The following is a 23,954-nucleotide window of genomic DNA, read 5'->3' as shown; positions in this document are numbered from 1 at the left end:
TTTCCCACTCCTCTTCTTGCTGTGTTTCAGCTTGAAGATGACATGATCATTCATTTGATACATTTCATATGCAGCATGTGGCTGTTTAGGGGTGGCTGGTTCATGGTTTTCGCGCCCACAGGATCATTACTGGGCTTGGTATTCCAACTCTGGTGACGTGGCAAGGAACACTGACCATATGCTCGTTGATGGTCGTTGGAGGATGATTCAGAACTGAGGGTCTACCGGAGTGCTCAGTTCCTCAAAACCGACTGCAGGCTTGTTTTAGCAACTCTGAAGTTGCAGCTTAAATCTGGGAGAATGGTACCTATGGTACGTGGTACCTATGAGAATGGTACGTGCATTTTTATACGTTGCCATTCCTAGGCTGGATGTTGGCAGGCTCAAGGATGAGAGGGATTTGGGGGGGGGGTCTGGGTGCTTCAGGGAATCCTGAAGAGTTGTGGAGTGCCTTCAGTAACACTATCCTTGATGTTGCCAGTGGATGTCTTGGAACACACCGAAGGGTGAAGAAGAACTTTGTCTCTCAAGGGACAATGAATACCATTGACCAGAGTTGCAGGACCAGGCCTAATGGTGGAGCTGAGCTGTTGAGGGAGTTGAGGCATAAAACTGTACGTGCGCTGAGGGCGGACAAGGAGGTCTATGTGTAAGGAATCTGTGAGAGGGTAGAGCATCACCTGTGGTCAGGTGATTATCGTCCTGCTTGCAAAGGAATTCTTTCATCGCGTTCCTCCAAACCCGTCCCTCGGTGTACTGCAGTTAGAGCAGAGAGTGGTGGAGCTTGATAGAGGAGTCTGAAATGAAGGCCCGCTGGGCCGGTTACTTTGAGCAACTGCACCAGGATGATACACCAGCTGGTGAGTTGGATGCCATGGGTGTTCCTGTCCTTATTGCTGACCCTACAATCAACTGTGAACCGTCTTAGGTTGTGGGAAGACAGGCTGTGGTGAACGACTTGAAAGGGGGTAAAGCTCCTGGGATCTGTGACATTCATGCTGAACTTTTCAATGCTGGTGAAAAGGCAGAACTCATGTGGTTGCACGCAGTTCTCTTTGGAGCAAAGGCATCAGCCTAACTGATGGGAAGGGGAGCCTTGTTGTCCCTCGAAGGAAAGGGAGGGGTGGTCATCAGGCATGATCCCAACTACCGAGGGTTGACGCTGCTCTCAATGCCTTGCAACGTCTTTGCTCGGATAATTCTTGATAGTGTTCGCCACCATCTGTTTGAGCACAAGAGCCCACACCAGTCGGGCTTTACCCCAAAGAGGTCAATGACTGACCATGTCCTTGCTCTCCGGGTCTTCACCAAACGCAGACGAGAGTTTTGGCAGGGACTGCTTGAAGCCTATCTTGATCTCTGCAAAGTGTTTGATTCTGGGAATCGGGATGCCCTCTTGCGGATTCTCAGTCTTCGTGGAGGGCCACCTGAACTAAGCAATCTTATTTCTGAACTATACTCTGGTACTGAGAGTGCTGTGAGGTGTGGTGGTTCCATGTCTGACTTATTTCCAATTGTGACTGGAGTTTTTCAGGGGTGTGTATTGGCTCCCACACTTTTCAGCGCTTGCATGGACTGGATTCTGGGGACGATGTCGGAGAGATCAAGCTGTGGTGCATCGTTTGAAAGTTTTGAGATCTCTCACCTTGATTTCTCAGATGATGCAGTCACTGGATATCCCAAAAGATTGTGGAGACATTGCATATCCTGATGGGAGTCCTCAAGGTGCGGAATGAGGAGTCGGAATCTTTGGGATTATGGGTTTCCTGTGTCAAAACTAAGAGTCAGGCTTTCAATGGCAACTTGGATGTTGCTTTCTTGTCTGTACCTGTTTGTGGTGAGGATGTTGAGGTCGTAGAGAGATTCACTTACCTTGGCAGTGACATTGGTGTCTCCGCATGTTGTGAGCGAGAGGTTTAGAAACATCTGGGGAGTCATGGATTCACTGTACCACGGGGTGTGGTGCTGTCGGGACCGATGCAGGATGACAAAAGTCCGAGTCTGAGGTCCTTGGTACTTCCAGTCTTACTCTACGGATGTAAAACTTGAATTCTGACCAGGGATCTGAGATGTAGAGTGAAGTCCTTCGGTACCAGATCTCTTCGGAGAATCCAATGCTCTCACTGGTCAGACTTTGTATCCGATGAGAGGTTGCTAAGAGAGACTCAGATGAGATTTGTTTCCTGCATAGTCCATGTGCAACTGTGGCTGTCTGGACATGTGTCTCGTTTTCCTGACGCTGATCCTGCTCACCAGATTTTCTCAGCGAGGGAGCCTCGTGAGTGGAGGAGGCCGATGGGCCGACCACGATCCTCATGGTTTCAGCAGGTTGGTCGGCATCTCAAGGAGATGGGGATGGGCCAGGCATCTGCCTGGAAGGATGGCCAGACGGAGGCCGCTGGAGTACCGGCGAAAGTGGACGCAGCGACATGCTACTTCTGTACATGTTCCCATACCTGACCTGATGCGTCTGCAATTTGCATCACTGCTGTGAGCGCAGTTATGGGGTGCCCTCTGGTGGATGGAGCAGAACTTCAAGGAATTTGGCCAGGGTACCGAGCGATAGCTTCCCAACTCTTCACGAAGAATACCCGTCAGATCTTTAAAGTTCACCAACTCATACGAGCAGATGGAACACCTCGTTTAACATCCATCCAAGGGATATCACACACATTGATGACTCGCCCTGCCTACAAGACACCAGGATGACAGTTTATCACTCTGCCTAGATTCAAATCTGGACGAGCCGGCTCAGAGATGAGAGACTTCAAAAAATACAATGAAACACCGACACTGCATCACATAGAAACGACACAGAATTTACTTATTCCTTTGAGATTGTACGTGGCTGCAAGCCAGAATAATGGGATATGGAAAATGTGAATAAAGCAACAAGATAAATCTGTGTAATTGGATTCAATGTATACGAGCTAACCCCTTCCCCACCGCAAAGCTCACCTTCCCCATTCACCTTTCCCAGGCACGCACAATAAATTGATGACTATTTTCAAAAAAATTATTTTGTTTTGATGACACAGCTTGTCCAAACACGGCAATTGCCAAAGGATTTCAAGCAAAAACTTCACCGTTTAAACTAACCAACGGATAAACTCACCAATCCCCGGAGGTTGTGCTTCTTGGTAAAAGAAGATCACAACTCTTCGACCTTCCTTTGCGCAGAAATTGATGAGAGGTTGAATCTAAACAATATCTTAAAAAAAAAAAAACTTTTTAAATACATGAAACTTGGAAATGAAATGGACATCAAAAATGTAGCAGCACAATGAAATACAAAATGTTTATCTTTCAATCAAACTTACTTTTTTTATAAAGCAAAACAAATAATATTGTTTTGACATTGCTTATCCAAAATGAACTCCTCAACAGCAGTCTGCTCGATTCCCAATCTTTTTGATAGAACCTCAAAAAGATATTTCATAGCCGGTTCAACTTGAAGCTTTCTTTGCTCTCTTTGTGCTTTGTATCGAGCCTGCAAGAAATAATAAATAAATACTGATATATATATATATATATATATATATATATATATATATATATATATATATATATATATATATATATATATATATATATATATATATCACCATTTCTTTCATACCATGAAGGCAATTCACACTCAGAGAGGGTGGAGTCATAAGCAAAGAGATAAAGAGGATTTTCCAGAGAGTCGGAGAGATCATTGATGAAAACCAGAAAAAGAACAGGGCCCAGAACACTGAATTGAGGAACTCCAGTCTGGACAGGAAGAGGGGATGAAAGAACTCCATTTAGAGTCACACGTCGGCTGCGACAGGAGAGGAAGTCTGCGAGCCATGAGTGGAGATGGCCTTGGATACCATGGGAAGAGAGTTTGGTGAGCAGAGCAGGGTGCCAGAAAATGTCAAAAGCATGCAATATGTCTCGGGATATGGCTCTGAGTTCATGTCTGGCATTGAGGACCTCCATCCATTGTTGGGAAAGCAGAAGCAGCATATCCAGGGTAGAATGACCTGGTCTGAAACCAAATTGATGATCGGAAATCAGACCATTGGAGAAGAGGAAGGATTTAATGTCTGAAGCGATGATGGATTTCATAGCCTAACTGATGATTTGGAGAAGGCTGATTGGTCTGTAGTTTCAGGGATCTGTTTTCGCACCTTTTTTATGCAGGGCAGTAATGTTTGCTGATTTCCAAGCAGATGGAAGATGACCTTGAGCAAATGAGAGGGTGAATAGAACAGAGAGAGGGTGAGCAACAGCAGAGCAGCAGGTTTTAAAGACACGTGGGCTGATGCCGTCTGGGCCAGTTGCAGAATCTATGTCGAGGTGTGACAGAAATCTCTCCACTTTGTCAGACGAAAAGGACACAAAGTCCAGGGACAGTTGGGTGCGACTGTGTAAGGTGGGTAGAGAAAGCGATGGGTTTCAGACAAGATTTTGATGCAAACACCGGGTTTAGGCATTCAGCCTTTTCACGTGTGGTATCAGCAGTGCGGCCATTTGAGGTAAGGGAGAGGATGGAGGGGGAACATCCACCACAAACAGATTTGATTAGATGCCACCAGGATTTGGAGGAGGGAGAGGTTTGAGAGTTCAGACTTTTGCTTGGAAAGATGGTGTTTTCTGGCTCTCCTGAGGGTAGATACACACTTGTAACGAGCTTTATGGATGGAGCTGAGATTACCCTCAGTTGGGTTTGCTTTCCACGAGGCATAAGCAAGTTGTTTCAGGACAACAGCCTGGCCACAAGCTTCAATGAACCATGGGCGGGAGGAAGGGTCGGACAACTGAAGACGAGAGGAGATAAATCTGTACATGAGGGAGAGCAAGCTTCTTTGAAAGAATTCCCAGGATGAGTTGATGTCGGAGAAAGTAGCGATGGGAGACCAGTGTAGAAATTTGATGGCTGCTCGGAGACCCTGCAAGTTGGCTTGAGTGAAATGCCAGACTGGACGGTGCTGAGGTGGTTCTCTGATAACACCCAGAGAGAAGTCATTAAACCAGTTTCATTCCTCCAGGGGTTATCAATTAAACTGAATCAGTTGGTTTTGGAAAGAGTGTCAAGAACTCGCTCACACAGCATAAGGAATACACGAATATTTATTGCAGGACAGGACAATGAAAATGGAAGAACCTGGACAGTAAATAAAAAATATATATATTTATTACTAATAAAAAAATTAAAATCTCATATTCTAGTTATCTCGACCCACCGAAGGTGTGAATGAAACACTGGGATTTTTTTTACGTGATCCTTCACCATTGAGAGATCGGACTAAAAAACGAAATACAGCATATCTCAAAAAGTTGTGGACGGATTCAGACAAAATTTGGTGGACACATTGGATGTGTGACGAGGAAGAATTGATTCAATTTTGGTGAAGATCCGAATATAAATCAGCATACAAATAATTTTATTTTTTAATTGATTGTTCACCATTGAGAGATCTGGCAAAATTGATGAATATCAAAATATCTCAAAAAGTTGTGGATAGATTCGGACGAAACTTGGACACATTAGGTGACAAGGACGAATTGATTCAATCTTGGTGAAGATCCGAATAAGAATCCGCATACAATAATTATTTAATTTTTAATTGATTGTTCACCATTGAGAGATCTGGCGAAATTGATGAATATCACAATATCTCAAAAAGTTGTGGATAGATTCGGACGAAACTGGGACACATTGGGTGACAAGGACGAATTGATTCAATTTTGGTGAAGATCCGAATCCGAATCCGAATACAAGATTTATTTAATTTTTGAAGTATTTCTTCACCATTGATTGGGCCAAAAATGATATCTCGCCTGATGTTTCAAAAATGTATTGGTCCCGATATGTTTTCATGGATTAGACATTACGTAGCACAGGTATGCGCTCTACCGAGTGCCCTTCTACGTCGTTTTTAATGTTTTAATCTCGCATCAAGAACCTGGCTGATATCATGTTGCATCAGTGGGGAAAAAAATTATCAAAATGTCGAGCAATTTGGAGGTGAAAAGCAGAAATCTGCCAAATGGTATCAGTCTAAGATATCGATTATACAATTTGTTGACAAACTTACTGGTCCGGTTGTCCTGACAATACGGTGCAGCGTACTCACCTTTAAGTTGTCTCGACCTGGGTTCAATTCCTGACCAGATTATAAACTGTCGGATTGATGCTTCACAAGCAGAATCAATTTCATCGCAAAGCAAGCCGGCCCTCAGATATACCATAAGGTGGGAACACATCTGCTAAGATAAGTTGGTGGACGTTGAGGTCCCATGGTATTTTGACGAAGATGGGATAAGTCATCACCAACACTTTGCCAAATTATTGCCATAATCTGCTTGGGGCACTGCATCAGCAGTTTCATTACTCTTCCAGAAAAGATTCTCCCTGCGTGGCCGAACTCATAATTTATTCCCATCCGATGATGCATACTAGATCAGGGATGGGTGGCAGAGGTGGTGGTGGTCACGTCAATTTTGTTGTCCTTTGCGGTTCTGAGATCTAACAACAGGCTGCTTTGTGCTCGAATTCAAAAATTCAAAGCAAAAGTGCCATAACCTGCTTCTCTTTGTTGGTTTCTTGGCTAATAACTCCGTAGCTGCGAGTTGTCCTGCATTCTTCACCTTGTTTGAAACCATCTTGAGTTGATTCCATTTTATACCTGCAGACAGCAATGGTTCCATCACAATGTGATTTTTCAGTGTGTAAATTATTCTTTCAAGACAAAGTGAAGATCAAAACGTACATTTCCCCATATATCCCAAACACCAACTAAATAGGGCAGGCTGGAATTTCCTTAAACACGTTTAGGTTCATTCAAAGTACACCGTCACCGCTGTAACATTCATCCAAATCTGTAACTTTTTGAAAAGTAGGCAATTAATCGAAAAATGAATAAAAATTAATCGATTAATTGATTAATCGATAAATCAAAAATTCCGTTTAAATCGCCAAATAGCATGTTCATTGTGGGCTCCAAATATCAGTTTCCGAGCCCAAAAGGTCCCCGAGATATTTCCCCGATGAGAACGAAAATAAATAATTAATAAATCGATGTAAGCCTGGTGTTGGCTTCGTGGTTCGGGTGGCAGCTGCTGGCTTGGGGTCTTAGGGTCCTGAGTTTCAGCCATATTTGCTGCTGAATTAACGCCAGGTGGGGTTGACTCAGCCCGTCAGCCTTCTGAGGTCGGCGAAATGAGTACTAATTGTACTGGCTGAGGGGCACTGCATCAGTGGCAAAGTCGTGCCCCAACTAAATGATAGTGACCCGGCAACCGAGCTGTCACACGTCTGGTGTTGGCTTCCCGGTTCGGGTGGTGGTTTGGGATCCTCGGGTCCTGAATTCAAGACATGTTTTTCCGCTGAATTAACACCAGGTGGGGTTGACTCAGCCTGTCATCCTTCCGAGGTCGGTGAAATGAGCCCCAGTGTATTGTTAATAGTGTGCTGACCTTTCCCAGGTTGTGATTTTTTTTAACCCCCTTCTCCCTCTCTTATTTTTGTTCGTCAGTTGGTTTGTTCTTTTTTTACGTTTTCCCCCACTTTCCCCCCTTCCTCTTGTTGTCATGTTTGACCTTGTTCTCCCCACGCGTCCTTCTCACTCTCACTGTTGTTGGTGTTTCCCCCCATTCCACTGTGCTCCAGCTCTTCCATGAGCCTCGACCATGTATACGACATGCAGAGATGCCAACTTTTGGAAATCAGAATTAGGGAGGATTTGCAACCGACACCAAATAATGTGCGTGAAGCGCACATCTCGAGCGCGGAGCGCTCGACCCTTGCGGCGGGGTCCAGGGCCCGCCTTAGGGCCCTGGAAGCTCTGGGGTTCTAGACGCTCTCTCGTGCCCTCTGAGCCCTATTTTGGAGCATTTAACATGTTAAGAATTCCCACTTTTTGAACAAAAAAAGGGGAAAATTGTGCACTTTTTAATGTTACATGTATGTTAATATTAGTAAGTTAGGGGACAATCAAAGATTAACAAAAAGCACAAAAGAAGCAATATTTTTCTTACCTTACTGGCTGGTACTACTGCTGCTTGCTTTTTCCATGGCAGCTTTGCTGAGTGACAGCTGTGTGGCTCTTTTAGCCCTTCTGATTATGTCTTTGCTGTATTCTCTCTGGTAGCAAGGGGTGCTATGAGCTAGTTTTTCAATTAAGAGAGCTTCCAGGGTTTTGACACTCAAATTGGGACGAAATTCAGTATGATTCTTCCGTACAAGACTGAGTGCCCGCTCACATGATGCGTTCGAATGAGGAATGACCAAGATTCCCTTCATCACTTTGCTCAAATTAGGATACTTCTTGGCACCAGTGCAGGGATCTGTGAGCTGTGAAATCCGATGCCACTGCTCATCCACTCTCACTGTCTCAGTAGCAATTGTAGCTATGGAGGCGTCTGCCTGGTAGTGAGCGAATTCACTCTCAAGACTGTCTATGTCACTATCACCGCCACTGAACAGACAGGGGAATTTCTTGATGAAAAACTCCACACAGTCAAACCCCACTTCTTGGTGTAGCTTAACATCCAGCACCTGAGCATGCTTGGCTAATTCATCATCTAGCGGCCAGGTTTTGAAGATGTAATTGCAGGCTTTCACATAATATGAGCGAACTGCACTGAAGAAACCTTGGATGTCTGACTCACTCAGAGTGAAGGTGGATTTCTTGAGACTCCTTTGTTCCCTTATATACAGTTTGGCATCGTTCCCAATCATGAGGTCCTCATCATTCTTCTGATGATTTCTGTCAGAGAAGGGTACATTTACCAGAGCAACCGATGACACCGATGGTTTCAAAAACCGTACGAAGATATCTTTCAGAAGACCATTCAATTCTCCGTGCAGGAGATGAATACAGGGTTCGTCTCTTTGGAGCAGAAGATTCCCCTTCTCAAAAAGCTTGTTCGCATATCGAAGGAAGAAACAATAGAGTTTTGTTTGTGGAGACAAGAACATCCTGTTGACACGTTTTTCTCTAGATTCCTGCACCGTGTTTGAGGAAGATGCGCTTTTAGTTGTAGAACTCGTAGTACACTTAGCCGCAGGGCGATCACACTTGCGTTTACTGCCAGCAGAAGAGGTCAGACTCGTAGTACCAGATCCAATTTTACGTTTGAGGAGAGAGCTTGAGGTAGGTGCAGCCAAGGAAGAAGACCTCTGATTCGAAGGTTTTGCTGAGCTTCTATCAAGTGATTTGGCAAAAGCAGAACTTAACTTGGGTCCTTCTTTGCCTGTAGATGGGACTATCACAGTCTTTCTCGACTCTGAAGGGATCTGCTTTGTAGATGAACGTGATGAAGGGCCGGTGATGCTACCTGCTCTCAGCATTGGTTTTGGTGCTGTCCCTGCTGTCTTCTTCGCAGCAGATACTGCAGTGGTAGTGGTGAATGCTGCTCCACTAGTGCTTGATCCTGCAGTGCCAGTACTGGCAGTAGATACAGTGCCGTCCTTCTTGCTCGTTGTTAGAGTCTTGGCTACAGTTGGTTGCATTTTTCTTCGTACTTCTTCTTTGAAGAAGAGGCGAAGTGGCTCCCACTGTTCAATCAGCCTGTCTAGGCACTGACCAAGGGACAGCCACCTTGTTGCGACATGCTTCAGAATCTTGTGTGTCGGGGCATCACAGAGTTCTTGCAGTGCTTTCACTCCTTTGACTCCTTCACTCCTCGCTTGTCCCTTGTTTGGTGAAATAATTCAGAAGTGTACCGGTACTCGTGCTCGAAGATCTCTCCTTTGCAATGTCTGTGTGCCGTTTGCTTCCAACGTGCTTCCGAATATCATCGCGACCTCCGTGCTCAACTGAAATATTAACGCTGCATACTGTACAATATGCATGATGAATTCCTCTTTCAGACTTTCGAATACACGGGTATTGGAGACTGTATTCGGTCTTGTACTTCTGAGACCATTTCTTGGTCTTCGTAAGCTTCTTTTCTGCCATTTCGTAATCAACATCGAGGGCTTGAAGCATCGGTAACTTCGAAGTCGATGTTCCACAGCTGCAGCGCGACTCGTAGAACTCTAGCGGCTGTTAAACACCGCACGGTGGTCGCGACCGCCGGGCTGGTACGGGGCCCAGCTGCATGCAGTGAGCGTATCGCATGCATATACACTGTGCATACATACCGCATGCACTGTATTGCACACATACCGCATGCACTAAATCTCAGTGCATGATCGCATAAGCGAGATCCAGACCCAATGTTTCGCTGCTCCTCATTTGAATTTGCAATTTTTTACGTACAATTTGGTAGCAGCGAACGTTATGGAGTTACCACATGCTATACGTAGCAGACGATGCTTTTCATTCAATTCTCATACTAGTACATTCTGATTAGTGAACAGTGCAAAAATATCAAAATTTCGGGAGGATAAGGATAGTGATCGTAAGGGCGGGAGTTTGGGTGAATTTTCGGAAGCCTCCCGATGAAATCGGGAGGGTTGGCATCTGTGCCCACTCTTTCATCTCACTCACCCCCCCCCCCACCGCCCAGATCACCCACTCTTTCATCTCACTCACCCCCCCCACCGCCCAGATCACCCACTCTTCCATCCCGTACATCTGTCTCTCCTCGATCTCATGTGTTCCTCGGATCACCCAAAGTACAAAGATTCAGTTCGCTCCATGTACACGAGGGTACACGTGGAATTGGGAGACAGGATGGGCTCATTTGACCCATGGAGCACGTGGTACCAGGGTGGTGAGTGCAGTGGACAGGTGGGCATGAGTGCAGTGGACAGGGGGTGGGTGAGTGCAGTGGACAGGGGGTGGGTGAGTGCAGTGGACAGGGGGTGGGTGAGTGCAGTGGACAGGGGGTGGGCATGAGGGCAGTGGGCAGGGGGTGGGTGAGTGCATTGGACAGGGGGTGGGCATGAGTGCATTGGACAGGAGGTGTGTGAGTTCAGTGGGCAGGGGGTGGGAGAGTGCAGTCGACAGGGGTGGGTGAGTGCAGTGGAAAGGGGGTGGGTGAGTGCAGTGGACAGAGGGGGGGTGAGTGCAGTGGTGAGGGGGTGGGCATGAGTGCAGTGGGCAGGGGGTGTGTGAGTTCAGTGGGCAGGGGGTGGGTGAGTGCAGTGGGCAGGGGGTGGGTGAGTGCAGTGGACAGGGGGTGGGCATGAGTGCAGTGGGCAGGGGGTGGGTGAGTTCAGTGGGCAGGGGGTGGGTGAGTGCAGTGGACAGGGGTGGGCATGAGTGCAGTGGGCAGGGGGTGGGGGAGTGCAGTGGACAAGGCGGTGGGGGACCTCCGTGGACTGGGGGTGGGCATGAGTGCGGCGGATAGGGAGTGGGTCAGTGCAGTGGGCAGGGGGTAGGTGAGTGCAGTGGACAGGCGGTGGCTGAGTGCAGTGGACAAGGCGGTGGGTGAGTGCAGTGGACAAGGCGGTGGGTGAGTTCAGTGGACAGGGGGTGGGCATGAGTGCAGTGGACAGGGGGTGGGTGAGTGCAGAGGACAGGGGGTGGGGGGGGTGTCCATATGCAGAAAAAGTACAATGGTGTGGGTAAGCACACTTCACCGAGGCGTTCTGCACACACACATACACACACACATACACACACGTGTGCACACACACACAAACACATACACACGCGTACACACACAAACCACACATACACACGTACGCGTACACACTCATACACACACGTACACAAACCCACACATACGCGTACACACTCATACACACACGTACACACACAAACGTACACACACACACGGACATAACATGAAAAAGTACAATTTATTATTATTTTATATTATTAAATATAAAACACCACGTGACACGTGCCTTACCCACAGGTAACATCACAATCAGGACGATCAGATCCGACGCCGCCATGATTCAGGAAAACGCACAACAAACACAACGTGTAAAATACCATCGAGATTCAACCCCCGAGATTCAACTTGTACAAGGGGCGGAGCCTGTGCTCACACAGTTTTCTGCGCATGCGCACGGCCCTCCTCGATGGCGATACGATCCGACGCCAAAAAAATGCCGAGGCGGTGTATAAGCACTACGAGAATGGAAGAGCATTCAGTTTACTAGCGGCAATACCAATCTTTGTCTGAGTACAAAATATAAACGGTTTGTGTTTGTTCGAAATACATTAAAATTGAAAAAAAGAGAAAAAAACTCCATTCAGGCGGTGTATAGATCCCGACCGAGCTGCGCACTGAGGGAGCGAGGAGAGGCGGAGCGTTAATGGGCTATTCATCATAACCTTTTTCGATGCTGATTGAGGAACAACACACAACAACAAATTTAAAGGAAGATTATGTCATGTACTGAAATGGAAGATGCTTCGCAGGCAGACACGATGCGGAGGAACAGTCGAGCCGGGCTGTGGTGCACAAGCACGAGCGTACTCTGCCCGCGGCTCTCCTTTATTGCGTATTCGGCACACTCACGAGCCGGACGGCTCCAGCATTACTACGACGCCTCAGGCGGCGCGCACACCTTATATCCCTTGCAGATACGATGACCACCACGACCACTCCTCCCATCATCACGCCCATCATGCATCATCATCATGCGCCTCCCCGTTGGCCCGCAGACTACACCACACTCCTCCCTGCTAAAAGTATGATTATTAAATGATCACCAGCATCATAAGCATAAACATAAACCTCGACATAAACAAGGCACCAAAAATGAAAACAGCGAAGTATAACAGCACAAAACATCATATAATGTGTCGATGCGAGCGAGTGGAGCAGCAAAGGCCAGGTTCCAAAGACGGAGGTGCACAAAGCCCCCACCAAATTCTGACCGCGTTACCGATATGAAGCAGCAAAATGAGAAGCACAGCAACACTACGCAGCAAAAACGCCCCCAGGCGGCCCATGCTGACATGGCCCTCGCCGAGGTCGTGACGACCTTTCGAGCCAACCTCCCCCGGCACCATCAAACGCCTCCGGCCCACTCCCCCCAGGCAGACCCGACGTAGATAAACATTCCGAGGCCGGAAGCCCGCTGTCTGGAAGCCGTGGCGCCAGCCTTGATCGACCTTGGCCGGGGGCACTGAACAGCGCCGCTGGCTGTACGCATTTAATGCTCCAAAACAACTCACGCACCACAATCAGTTGAGACGCCAACGCCCGTCCAAACGGCCTTGAGCGAACACAGAGAGCTGCGCTCGCAACCAGAGGTGGGGTAACGCCGACCAGGGCACCAGTCTTGGTTCCGAGTCGACCTCTGAGACCCACACGGCAGCTAGACAGGAGCAACTCCATTTTAACCACACTGCAATCATAGGCTAGTTATACATCACTACGAACATCACTCGAAGCATCGCAAACTCACTTTTCCGTACAGCGCGCTTTTTTGATAAACCCCCAGCACATGACAAAGCAACTACCTGCGGCCTGGGGCAACTGGAGGCCAATAAACCTTCTTTATTCGCCCCCACATCACATTGATCATAACACCAACTCCATTGACTGATCCCCGCCAAATCCACTTTCACACGAGAACTGCTGGCATTTATTTCAACAACGTTAAACTGAATCATTAGAGCAAGGAAAAACACATATGCCATGAACAACAACCCACAACCCACATCACGAGTCCGTTTCTTGGTTGTCGACTCGATGTTGTGACTCGCGACTCCCTTTAGCGCCACGGGCTCACCGCAACCTGTTGAAGCTGCCTGAACAACACCGACGCGCATTGCCTCACGAACACTGCCGAAGCGCGGGAACTCATCGCGAGAGCTGATACGGCTCTCGCCGCTCCCGAACCGCACATCACTGCCGCCGGCAGCAACGAACGGTCGCTCCCGCTGCATCGACGCGGCCCCCGCCGCCAGAGCATCGCCCTCGGTACTCGACGAAGGCCTCGAAGAGAGCACTGGCACATCTGGAGGTACGAACCGGAGATCCAGTCCGAGGTGCGCCAGCCAGTCCCGACCCAAAAGGGGGGGCCCCTCCCCTCGTACAACGAACACCGAGAGCCGGGCGCGTCGATCTCGGTAGCGCATTCCGACGTTGGCCCTCGCAAGCGGTGCAATCGCTTCACCGGTGTACGTGTATAACGACAAGGCCGTCTTGACCAGGCGAATACCGCGAAGACCACGAGCCACCTGCTCATCCATGACCGACACTGCAGCCCCGGTATCCACGCAAAACACAGTCGGTTGGCTATTCACTTCGACCTCAACCGTGAAAGGCGTCGTCATCTCCGAACCAACGGAAAACAGACTCAACCGTGGTTGCATCTCCTGCTCCGGCTCGCCGGCATCGTCATGCCCCGGTTGCAGGCCGATCTCCAGGTCACTGGGGTCCTCCCGCACCTCGTTATCCTAGACCCCAATGGAGGCCCCCGCCATCCGACACACACGCTTCAAATGTCCCACCTTGTGACAATGCAAACACACGGTGTTCTTATACGGGCACATTTGTCGCAGGTGCGGACCCCCACACCCCCAGCAGCCGCGGAAAGCCCCTTCGCTCCAGGTGCGACCATGCTGCGGTGCCCCTTCGCTCCCGGTGCGACTGTACTGCGGTGCCCCTTCGCTCCCGGTGCGACCGTGCTGCAGTGCGCGCCCTCGTCCCTGCGGCACTTGAGCCATCGCGCGGACTCCGGGCTGCGCGACCTGCGGCTCTCTGCGACCTGAACTATCTATTTTTGGGAATATATTGTCGAGGCTCATATAAGGACGAACGCACAGAACATCTAACAAAGGCAGCCTGAGACAAGAGTGGTGGGAGAGGGAAGCGCAGAACAGCCGGGCACACATGAGAGATCTGAGGAATGGCGACGGCGTTGACAACAAATGAGCGGACAGGAAGCTCGTCCGTGTCCATGGCGACGGCGGTGACAAGGAATAACAAGAAATGGCGGAAGAAGGTGATCAGGAGAAACGCGATGATAAAATCACTCAGGATTTCTCCTTTGTCCGTGTGAGGAGAGAACGGGAATTCTGACCTCGAACCTTCTCCTCGTCTTACACACTCACAGAGTACAAAATGGCCCGAGAGGGGAGTAAATATACCGAGAGACGGAGAGTAAAATGATTTGTTGCTCACAACTGCACACCACCACCCCCCCCCCAATCCATAACACAGCAATCGGAAATGACTGAGGAGATGAGGATGAAGACCAAGGAACTTGTGCATCACTGCCTGCGAGAAATATCCAACAAACAACGAGGTGGCACCTCACCTCCATCTTTTAATATTTATATGTACTTGTGCGTGCCCGTACGTCAAAAAAAAAATAACAATTGTGACGTCAATTGTGACGTCATAGCACCGTGTCCTGTCATTGGTTTGGCAAGTAAATGGCCAAAACTTCGGAACCACTTGTCCGATTAATATCAAACCTTGAAAAGGCACATCCTCAGGTCCCCAGCAATATACCTGGCAAGTTTCAATTAGATCGGACCAGTGGTTGTCGAGAAACAGCGGTCACGGTCACACACACACACACACAGACACAGACACAGACACAGACACAGACACAGACACAGACACAGACACAGACACAGACACAGACACAGACACAGACACAGACACAGACACAGACACAGACACAGACACACACACAGACACAGACACAGACACAGACACAGACACAGACACAGACACAGACACAGACACAGACACAGACACAGACACAGACACAGACACAGACACAGACACAGACACAGACACAGACACAGACACAGACACAGACACAGACACAGACACAGACACAGACACAGACACAGACACAGACACAGACACAGACACAGACACAGACACAGACACAGACACAGACACAGACACAGACACAGACACAGACACAGACACACACACACACACACACACACACACACACACACACACACACTGCTGGAATTTAGATAGAAACACAGTATATACATTATTTTCATGTCTGTCATAAACAGATTACCTGGTTACCTTGGTTACCCCTATCAAGAGATTAGTTGAGCACCTTCAATGTCGACTTCTTGTGATGTGAGTGAAACTGCACAGTTGATTCACCCGAGACCTTCGTGTTCCTGTCCCTCCCTTCCCCAGTTTGCTTCCCGATTCATGGAAGGAGGCGATGGACGAGAAGTTTGACTCACCCTGGCAGGTCGTTGTGGGTGAAAGCTTTTCTTTCGACATCTCCCATGATGTACAAAGACTCTTCTTCATGTTCTTCAGAGGAAGGGTCCCCATTCTCATGTGGAAATGTTTGAGGACCTCGTTCGCCATCTGCTGATCAATGATGCTCGATGGTTCATGGAGTTAAGTTCGAATTCCTCCGCTTTACGAGTTAAACCTTCAATGAGTAACGAGGGTGATGGATTGGTTGGTGGAATCCATCAACAAGTTGGTAAATCCCACGCATTCCAGCAATGATTCCCATCTCGTCGATAACACAGGAAGATGGAGAAAAAATGTTTTGGGATTTGTGGTTCAAACACGATGATTCGGGTTAATGTTGTAAAACTAATTGGTAACCTGAGACGAGAAGAGAAGAGATCCCAAGATGTTCTTTCAATGTTCTACTCTGTATGGGATTTTTGTGGGATAACGAGTGGGTATAAACCAGTATGATGGTGTGTCATTACTCACTCCACTCTATATGGGATTTTTTATGGGATAACGAGTGGGTATAAACCAGTATGATGGTGTGTCATTACTCACTCCACTCTATATGGGATTTTTTATGGGATAACGAGTGGGTATAAACCAGTACGATGCTGTGTCCATCCTCCCTCGACCCTGTATGGGATTTTTATGGGATAACGAGTGGGTATAAACTAGTACGATGCTGTGTCCATGCTCTCTCTACTCTGCATGGGATTTTTATGGGATAACGAGTGGGTATAAACCAGTACGATGCTGTGTCCTTACTCCCTCGACTCTGTATGGGATTTTTGTGGGAAAACGAGTAGGTATAAACCAGAACGATGTTGTGTCCATGCTCTCTCTATTCTGTCTGGGATTTTTGTGGGATAACGAGTGGGTATAAACCAGTACGATGCTGTGTCCATGCTCTCTCTACTCTGTATGGGATTTTTATGGGATAACGAGTAGGTATAAACCAGTACGATGCAGTGTGCATACTCGCTCTCCTCTGTCTTGGACTTTTATGGGATAACGAGTGGGTATAAACCAGTACGATGCTGTGTCCATAGTCGCTCTTCCCTGTATGGGATTTTTATGGGATAACGAGTGGGTATAAACCAGTACGATGCTGTGTCCATGTTCTCTCTACTCTGAATGGGATTTTTATGGGATAACGAGTGGGTATAAACCAGTACGATGCTGTGTCCATGCTCTCTCTCGTCTGCATGGGATTTTTATGGGATAACGAGTGTGTATAAACAAGTACGATGCTGTGTCCATGCTCTCTCTCTCGTCTGCATGGGATTTTTATGGGATAACGAGTGGATATAAACCAGTACGATGCTGTGTCCGTACTCCCTCTACTCTGTATGGGATTTTTGTGGGAAAAAGAATCGGTATAAACCAGAACGATGCTGTGTCCATGCTCTCTCTGCTTTGTATGGGATTTTTATGGGATAACGAGTGGGTATACACCAGTACGATGTTGTGTCCATGCTCTCTCTGCTTTGTATGGGATTTTTATGGGATAACGAGTGGGTATACACCAGTACGATGCTGTGTCCATGCTCTGTCTACTCCGTATGGGATTTTTGTGGGATAACGAGTGGGTATAAACGAGTACGATGCTGTGTCCATGCTCTCTCTACTCTGCATGGGATTTTTATGGGATAACGAGTGGGTATAAACCAGTACGATGCTGTGTCCATGCTCTCTCGACTCTGTATGGGATTTTTATGGGATAACGAGTGGGTATAAACCAGTACGATGCTGTGTCCATGCTCTCTCGACTCTGCATGGGACTTTTATGGGATAACGAGTGGTTATAAACCAGTGTGATGCTGTGTCCATCGTCGCTCTACCCTGGATGGGATTTTATGGGATAACGAGTGGGTATAAACCAGTATGATGCTGTGTCCATGTTCTCTCTACTCTGTATGGGATTTTTATGGGATAACGAGTGTGTATAAACCAGTACGATGCTGTGTCCATGCTCTCTCTCGTCTGTATGGGATTTTTATGGGATAACGAGTGGGTATAAACCAGTACGATGCTGTGTCTGTACTCCCTCTACGCTGTATGGGATTTTTGTGGGAAAAAGAATCGGTATAAACCAGAACGATGCTGTGTCCATGCTCTCTCTCGTCTGCATGGGATTTTTATGGGATAACGAGTGTGTATAAACCAGTACGATGCTGTGTCCATGCTCTCTCTGCTTTGTATGGGATTTTTATGGGATAACGAGTGGGTATACACCAGTACGATGTTGTGTCCATGCTCTCTCGATTCTGTATAGGATTTTTGTGGGATAACGAGTGGGTATAAACCAGTACGATGCTGTGTCCATGCTCTCTCTACTCTGCATGGGATTTTTATGGGATAACGAGTGGGAACAAACCAGTACGATGCTGTGTGCATACTCCCTCTCCTCTGTCTGGGATTTTCATGGGATAACGAGTGGGTATAAACCAGTGTGATGCTGTGTCCATAGTCGCTCTACCCTGTATGGAATTTTTATGGGATAACGAGTGGGTATAAACCAGTACGATGCTGTGTCCATGCTCTCTCTACTCCGTATGGGATTTTTATGGGATAACGAGTGGGTACAAACCAGTACGATGTTGTGTGCATACTCGCTCTCCTCTGTCTGGGATTTTCATGGGATAACGAGTGGGTATAAACCAGTGTGATGCTGTGTCCATAGTCGCTCTTCCCTGTATGGGATTTTTGTGGGATAACGAGTGGGTATAAACCAGTATGATGCTGTGTCCATGCTCTCTCTACTCCGTATGGGATTTTTATGGGATAACGAGTGGGTACAAAGCAGTACGATGCTGTGTGCTTACTCACTCTCCTCTGTCTGGGATTTTCATGGGATAACGAGTGGGTATAAACCAGTGTGAGGCTGTGTCCATAGTCGCTCTACCCTGTATGGGATTTTTGTGGGATAACGAGTGGGTATAAACCAGTACGATGCTGTGTCCATACTCGCTCTACCCTGTGTGAGATTTTTGTGGGTATAAACCATTACGATGCTGTGTCCATTCTCTCTCGACTCTCTGTGGGATTTTTATGGGATAACGAGTGGTTATAAACCAGTGTGATGCTGTGTCTATCGTCGCTCTACCCTGTATGGGATTTTATGGGATAACGAGTGGGTATAAACCAGTATGATGCTGTGTCCATGTTCTCTCGACTCTGTATGGGATTTTTATGGGATAACGAGTGTGTATAAACCAGTACGATGCTGTGTCCATGCTCTCTCTCGTCTGTATGGGATTTTTATGGGATAACGAGTGGGTATAAACCAGTACGATGCTGTGTCTGTACTCCCTCTACGCTGTATGGGATTTTTGTGGGAAAAAGAATCGGTATAAACCAGAACGATGCTGTGTCCATGCTCTCTCTCGTCTGCATGGGATTTTTATGGGATAACGAGTGGGTATACACCAGTACGATGTTGTGTCCATGCTCTCTCGATTCTGTATAGGATTTTTGTGGGATAACGAGTGGGTATAAACCAGTACGATGCTGTGTCCATGCTCTCTCTACTCTGCATGGGATTTTTATGGGATAACGAGTGGGTATAAACCAGTACGATGCTGTGTCCATGCTCTCTCGACTCTGTATGGGATTTTTATGGGATAACGAGTGGGTATAAACCAGTACGATGCTGTGTCCATGCTCTCTCGACTCTGCATGGGACTTTTATGGGATAACGAGTGGTTATAAACCAGTGTGATGCTGTGTCCATCGTCGCTCTACCCTGTATGGGATTTTATGGGATAACGAGTGGGTATAAACCAGTATGATGCTGTGTCCATGTTCTCTCTACTCTGTATGGGATTTTTATGGGATAACGAGTGTGTATAAACCAGTACGATGCTGTGTCCATGCTCTCTCTCGTCTGTATGGGATTTTTATGGGATAACGAGTGGGTATAAACCAGTACGATGCTGTGTCTGTACTCCCTCTTCGCTGTATGGGATTTTTGTGGGAAAAAGAATCGGTATAAACCAGAACGATGCTGTGTCCATGCTCTCTCTCGTCTGCATGGGATTTTTATGGGATAACGAGTGTGTATAAACCAGTACGATGCTGTGTCCATGCTCTCTCTGCTTTGTATGGGATTTTTATGGGATAACGAGTGGGTATACACCAGTACGATGTTGTGTCCATGCTCTCTCTCGTCTGTATAGGATTTTTGTGGGATAACGAGTGGGTATAAACCAGTACGATGCTGTGTCCATGCTCTCTCTACTCTGCATGGGATTTTTATGGGATAACGATTGGGTATAAACCAGTACAATGCTGTGTCCATGCTCTCTCTACTCTGCATGGGATTTTTATGGGATAACGAGTGGGAACAAACCAGTACGATGCTGTGTGCATACTCCCTCTCCTCTGTCTGGGATTTTCATGGGATAACGAGTGGGTATAAACCAGTGTGATGCTGTGTCCATAGTCGCTCTACCCTGTATGGAATTTTTATGGGATAACGAGTGGGTATAAACCAGTACGATGCTGTGTCCATGCTCTCTCTACTTCGTATGGGATTTTTATGGGATAACGAGTGGGTACAAACCAGTACGATGTTGTGTCCATGCTCTCTCTCATCTGTATGGGATTTTTATGGGATAACGAGTGGATATAAACCAGTACGATGCTGTGTCCGTACTCCCTCTACTCTGTATGGGATTTTTGTGGGATAACGAGTGGGTATAAACCAGTACGATGCTGTGTCCATGCTCTCTCTACTCTGTATGGGATTTTTATGGGATAACGAGTGGGTATAAACCAGTACGATGCTGTGTCCATGCTCTCTCTACTCTGTATGGGATTTTTATGGGATAACGAGTGGGTATAAACCAGTACGATGCTGTGTCCATGCTCTCTCTACTCTGTATGGGATTTTTATGGGATAACGAGTGGGTATAAACCAGTACGATGCTGTGTCCATGCTCTCTCTACTCTGTATGGGATTTTTATGGGATAACGAGTGGGTATAAACTAGTACGATGCTGTGTCCATGCTCTCTCTACTCTGTATGGGATTTTTATGGGATAACGAGTGGGTATAAACCAGTACGATGCTGTGTCCATGTTCTCTCAACTCTGTATGGGATTTTTATGGGATAACAAGTGTGCATAAACCAGTACGATGTTGTGTCCATGCTCTCTCTATTCTGTATGGGATTTTTGTGGGATAACGAGTGGGTATAAACCAGTACGATGCTGTGTCCATGCTCTCTCTACTCTGTGTGGGATTTTTATGGGATAACGAGTGGGTACAAACCAGTACGATGCTGTGTCCATGCTCTCTATTCTGTATGGGATTTTTATGGGATAACGAGTGGGTATAAACCAGTACGATGCTGTGTCCATGCTCTCTCTATTCTGTATGGGATTTTTGTGGGATAACGAGTGGGTATAAACCAGTACGATGCTGTGTCCATGCTCTCTCTACTCTGTGTGGGATTTTTATGGGATAACGAGTGGGTATAAACCAGTACGATGCTGTGTCCATGCTCTCTCTACTCTGTATGGGATTTTTATGGGATAACGAGTGGGTACAAACCAGTACGATGCTGTGTGCATACTCGCTCTCCTCTGTCTGGGATTTTCATGGGATAACGAGTGGGTATAAACCAGTGTGATGCTGTGTCCATAGTCGCTCTACCCTGTATGGGATTTTATGGGATAACGAGTGTGTATAAACCAGTACGATGCTGTGTCCATGCTCTCTCTCTCGTCTGTATGGGATTTTTATGGGATAACGAGTGGGTATAAACCAGTACGATGCTGTGTCTGTACTCCCTCTACGCTGTATGGGATTTTTGTGGGAAAAAGAATCGGTATAAACCAGAACGATGCTGTGTCCATGCTCTCTCTCGTCTGCATGGGATTTTTATGGGATAACGAGTGGGTATACACCAGTACGATGTTGTGTCCATGCTCTCTCGATTCTGTATAGGATTTTTGTGGGATAACGAGTGGGTATAAACCAGTACGATGCTGTGTCCATGCTCTCTCTACTCTGCATGGGATTTTTATGGGATAACGAGTGGGTATAAACCAGTACGATGCTGTGTCCATGCTCTCTCTACTCTGCATGGGATTTTTATGGGATAACGAGTGGGAACAAACCAGTACGATGCTGTGTGCATGCTCTCTCTACTCTGTATGGGATTTTTATGGGATAACGAGTGGGTATAAACCAGTACGATGCTGTGTCCATGCTCTCTCTACTCCGTATGGGATTTTTGTGGGATAACGAGTGGGTATAAACCAGTACGATGCTGTGTCCATGCTCTCTCCACCCTGTGTGGGATTTTTTATGGGATAACGAGTGGGTATAAACCAGTACGATGCTGTGTCCATGCTCTCTCTACTTCGTATGGGATTTTTATGGGATAACGAGTGGGTACAAACCAGTACGATGTTGTGTGCATACTCGCTCTCCTCTGTCTGGGATTTTCATGGGATAACGAGTGGGTATAAACCAGTGTGATGCTGTGTCCATAGTCGCTCTTCCCTGTATGGGATTTTTGTGGGATAACGAGTGGGTATAAACCAGTATGATGCTGTGTCCATGCTCTCTCTACTCCGTATGGGATTTTTATGGGATAACGAGTGGGTACAAACCAGTACGATGCTGTGTGCATACTCGCTCTCCTCTGTCTGGGATTTTCATGGGATAACGAGTGGGTATAAACCAGTGTGAGGCTGTGTCCATAGTCGCTCTACCCTGTATGGGATTTTTGTGGGATAACGAGTGGGTATAAACCATTACGATGCTGTGTCCATTCTCTCTCGACTCTCTGTGGGATTTTTATGGGATAACGAGTGGGTATAAACCAGGACGATGCTGTGTCCATGTTCACTCTCCTCTGTGTGGGATTTTTATGGGATAACGAGTGGGTATAAACCAGTGTGATGCTGTGTCCATACTCGCTCGACCCTGTATGGGATTTTTATGGGATAACGAGCCGGTATAAACCAGTACACTGCTGTGTCCATGCTCTCTCTACTCTATGGGATTTTTATGGGATAACGAGTGGGTATAAATCAGTATGATGCTGTGTCCATGCTCACCTGTCTGTGAATGGGATTTTTTGTGTGGGATCTGAGTGTCCTTCGCATCCCACACATTGTCTCCTGCTGAAAAGAAATACTCGACAGTTGAGAAGGAAGCTCCAGCCTGTGTCTGGAGTGGAAAAGTGGAGTACATACCTCTGTGGACATCACTTCACCCTTCAAACTGACCACCAAGCACTGACCACATGTTGGCGACAAAAAACATTGGTCGTGCTGGACTGTGAATTGACAGATGGTCTGCTCGACTGCTTTGCTTCTCTGATGATGTGACGTACACTGCATGGCCAAAGGTATGTGGACACCTGCTCGTCCAACATCTCATTCGAAAATCATGGACATTAATATGGAGTTGGTCCCCCCTTTTGCTCCTATAACAGCGTCCACTCTTCTGGGAAGGCTTTCACTCGATGTTGGAACATTGCTGCGAGGATTTGCTTCCATCCAGCCACAAGAGCTGGAGTGAGGTCGGGCATTGATGTTGAGCGATTCGCTCTATTTGATGAAGAAGTAAATGGTTGGCAACCTATCCAGTTGGTATGGAGATCAGTGGGCATACCTTGTTTGGTTGGAAGACACCCCATTAAAATGACGTCTCTGTTCAAGTTCTGACCAGGTGGAGATGAAAGTCGACCTCGTTGAGAAGGATGGTGTTCTACAAAGAAATGTTGAGGTTTCACAAAAGCACAAACCTCATGAAAGAGGGACCAGAGATCAACACGATTATCCTGAACAATTAAAACCAATCAAACCACAATACTAAGGCATTTCATTTTTGCATTCCACTGATAGGCTGGATCTGGATCC

The 23,954-nt window shown here is 47.1% G+C and overlaps 2 protein-coding genes across 8 annotated transcripts in view; both read right to left on the bottom strand.

The window, feature by feature from the left end:
• Positions 1-23,954, bottom strand: part of LOC147007759 (dynein axonemal heavy chain 17-like) — a 552,046-nt gene that overhangs the window by 341,368 nt on the left and 186,724 nt on the right. The window lies entirely within an intron of this gene.
• The window catches only part of LOC147007760 (uncharacterized), a 132,314-nt gene that overhangs the window by 85,911 nt on the left and 22,449 nt on the right, over positions 1-23,954 (bottom strand). The gene's annotated exons all lie outside the window — the stretch shown is intronic.

The sequence above is a fragment of the Eptatretus burgeri genome, chromosome 26 (assembly GCF_056783735.1).
Source record: "Eptatretus burgeri isolate ZD-2024b chromosome 26, Ebu_testis_v1, whole genome shotgun sequence".
Taxonomy (NCBI): Eukaryota; Metazoa; Chordata; class Myxini; order Myxiniformes; family Myxinidae; genus Eptatretus; species Eptatretus burgeri.
Note: the sequence above shows the minus strand (reverse complement) of the source record. Positions and strands in the feature narration are given on the sequence as shown.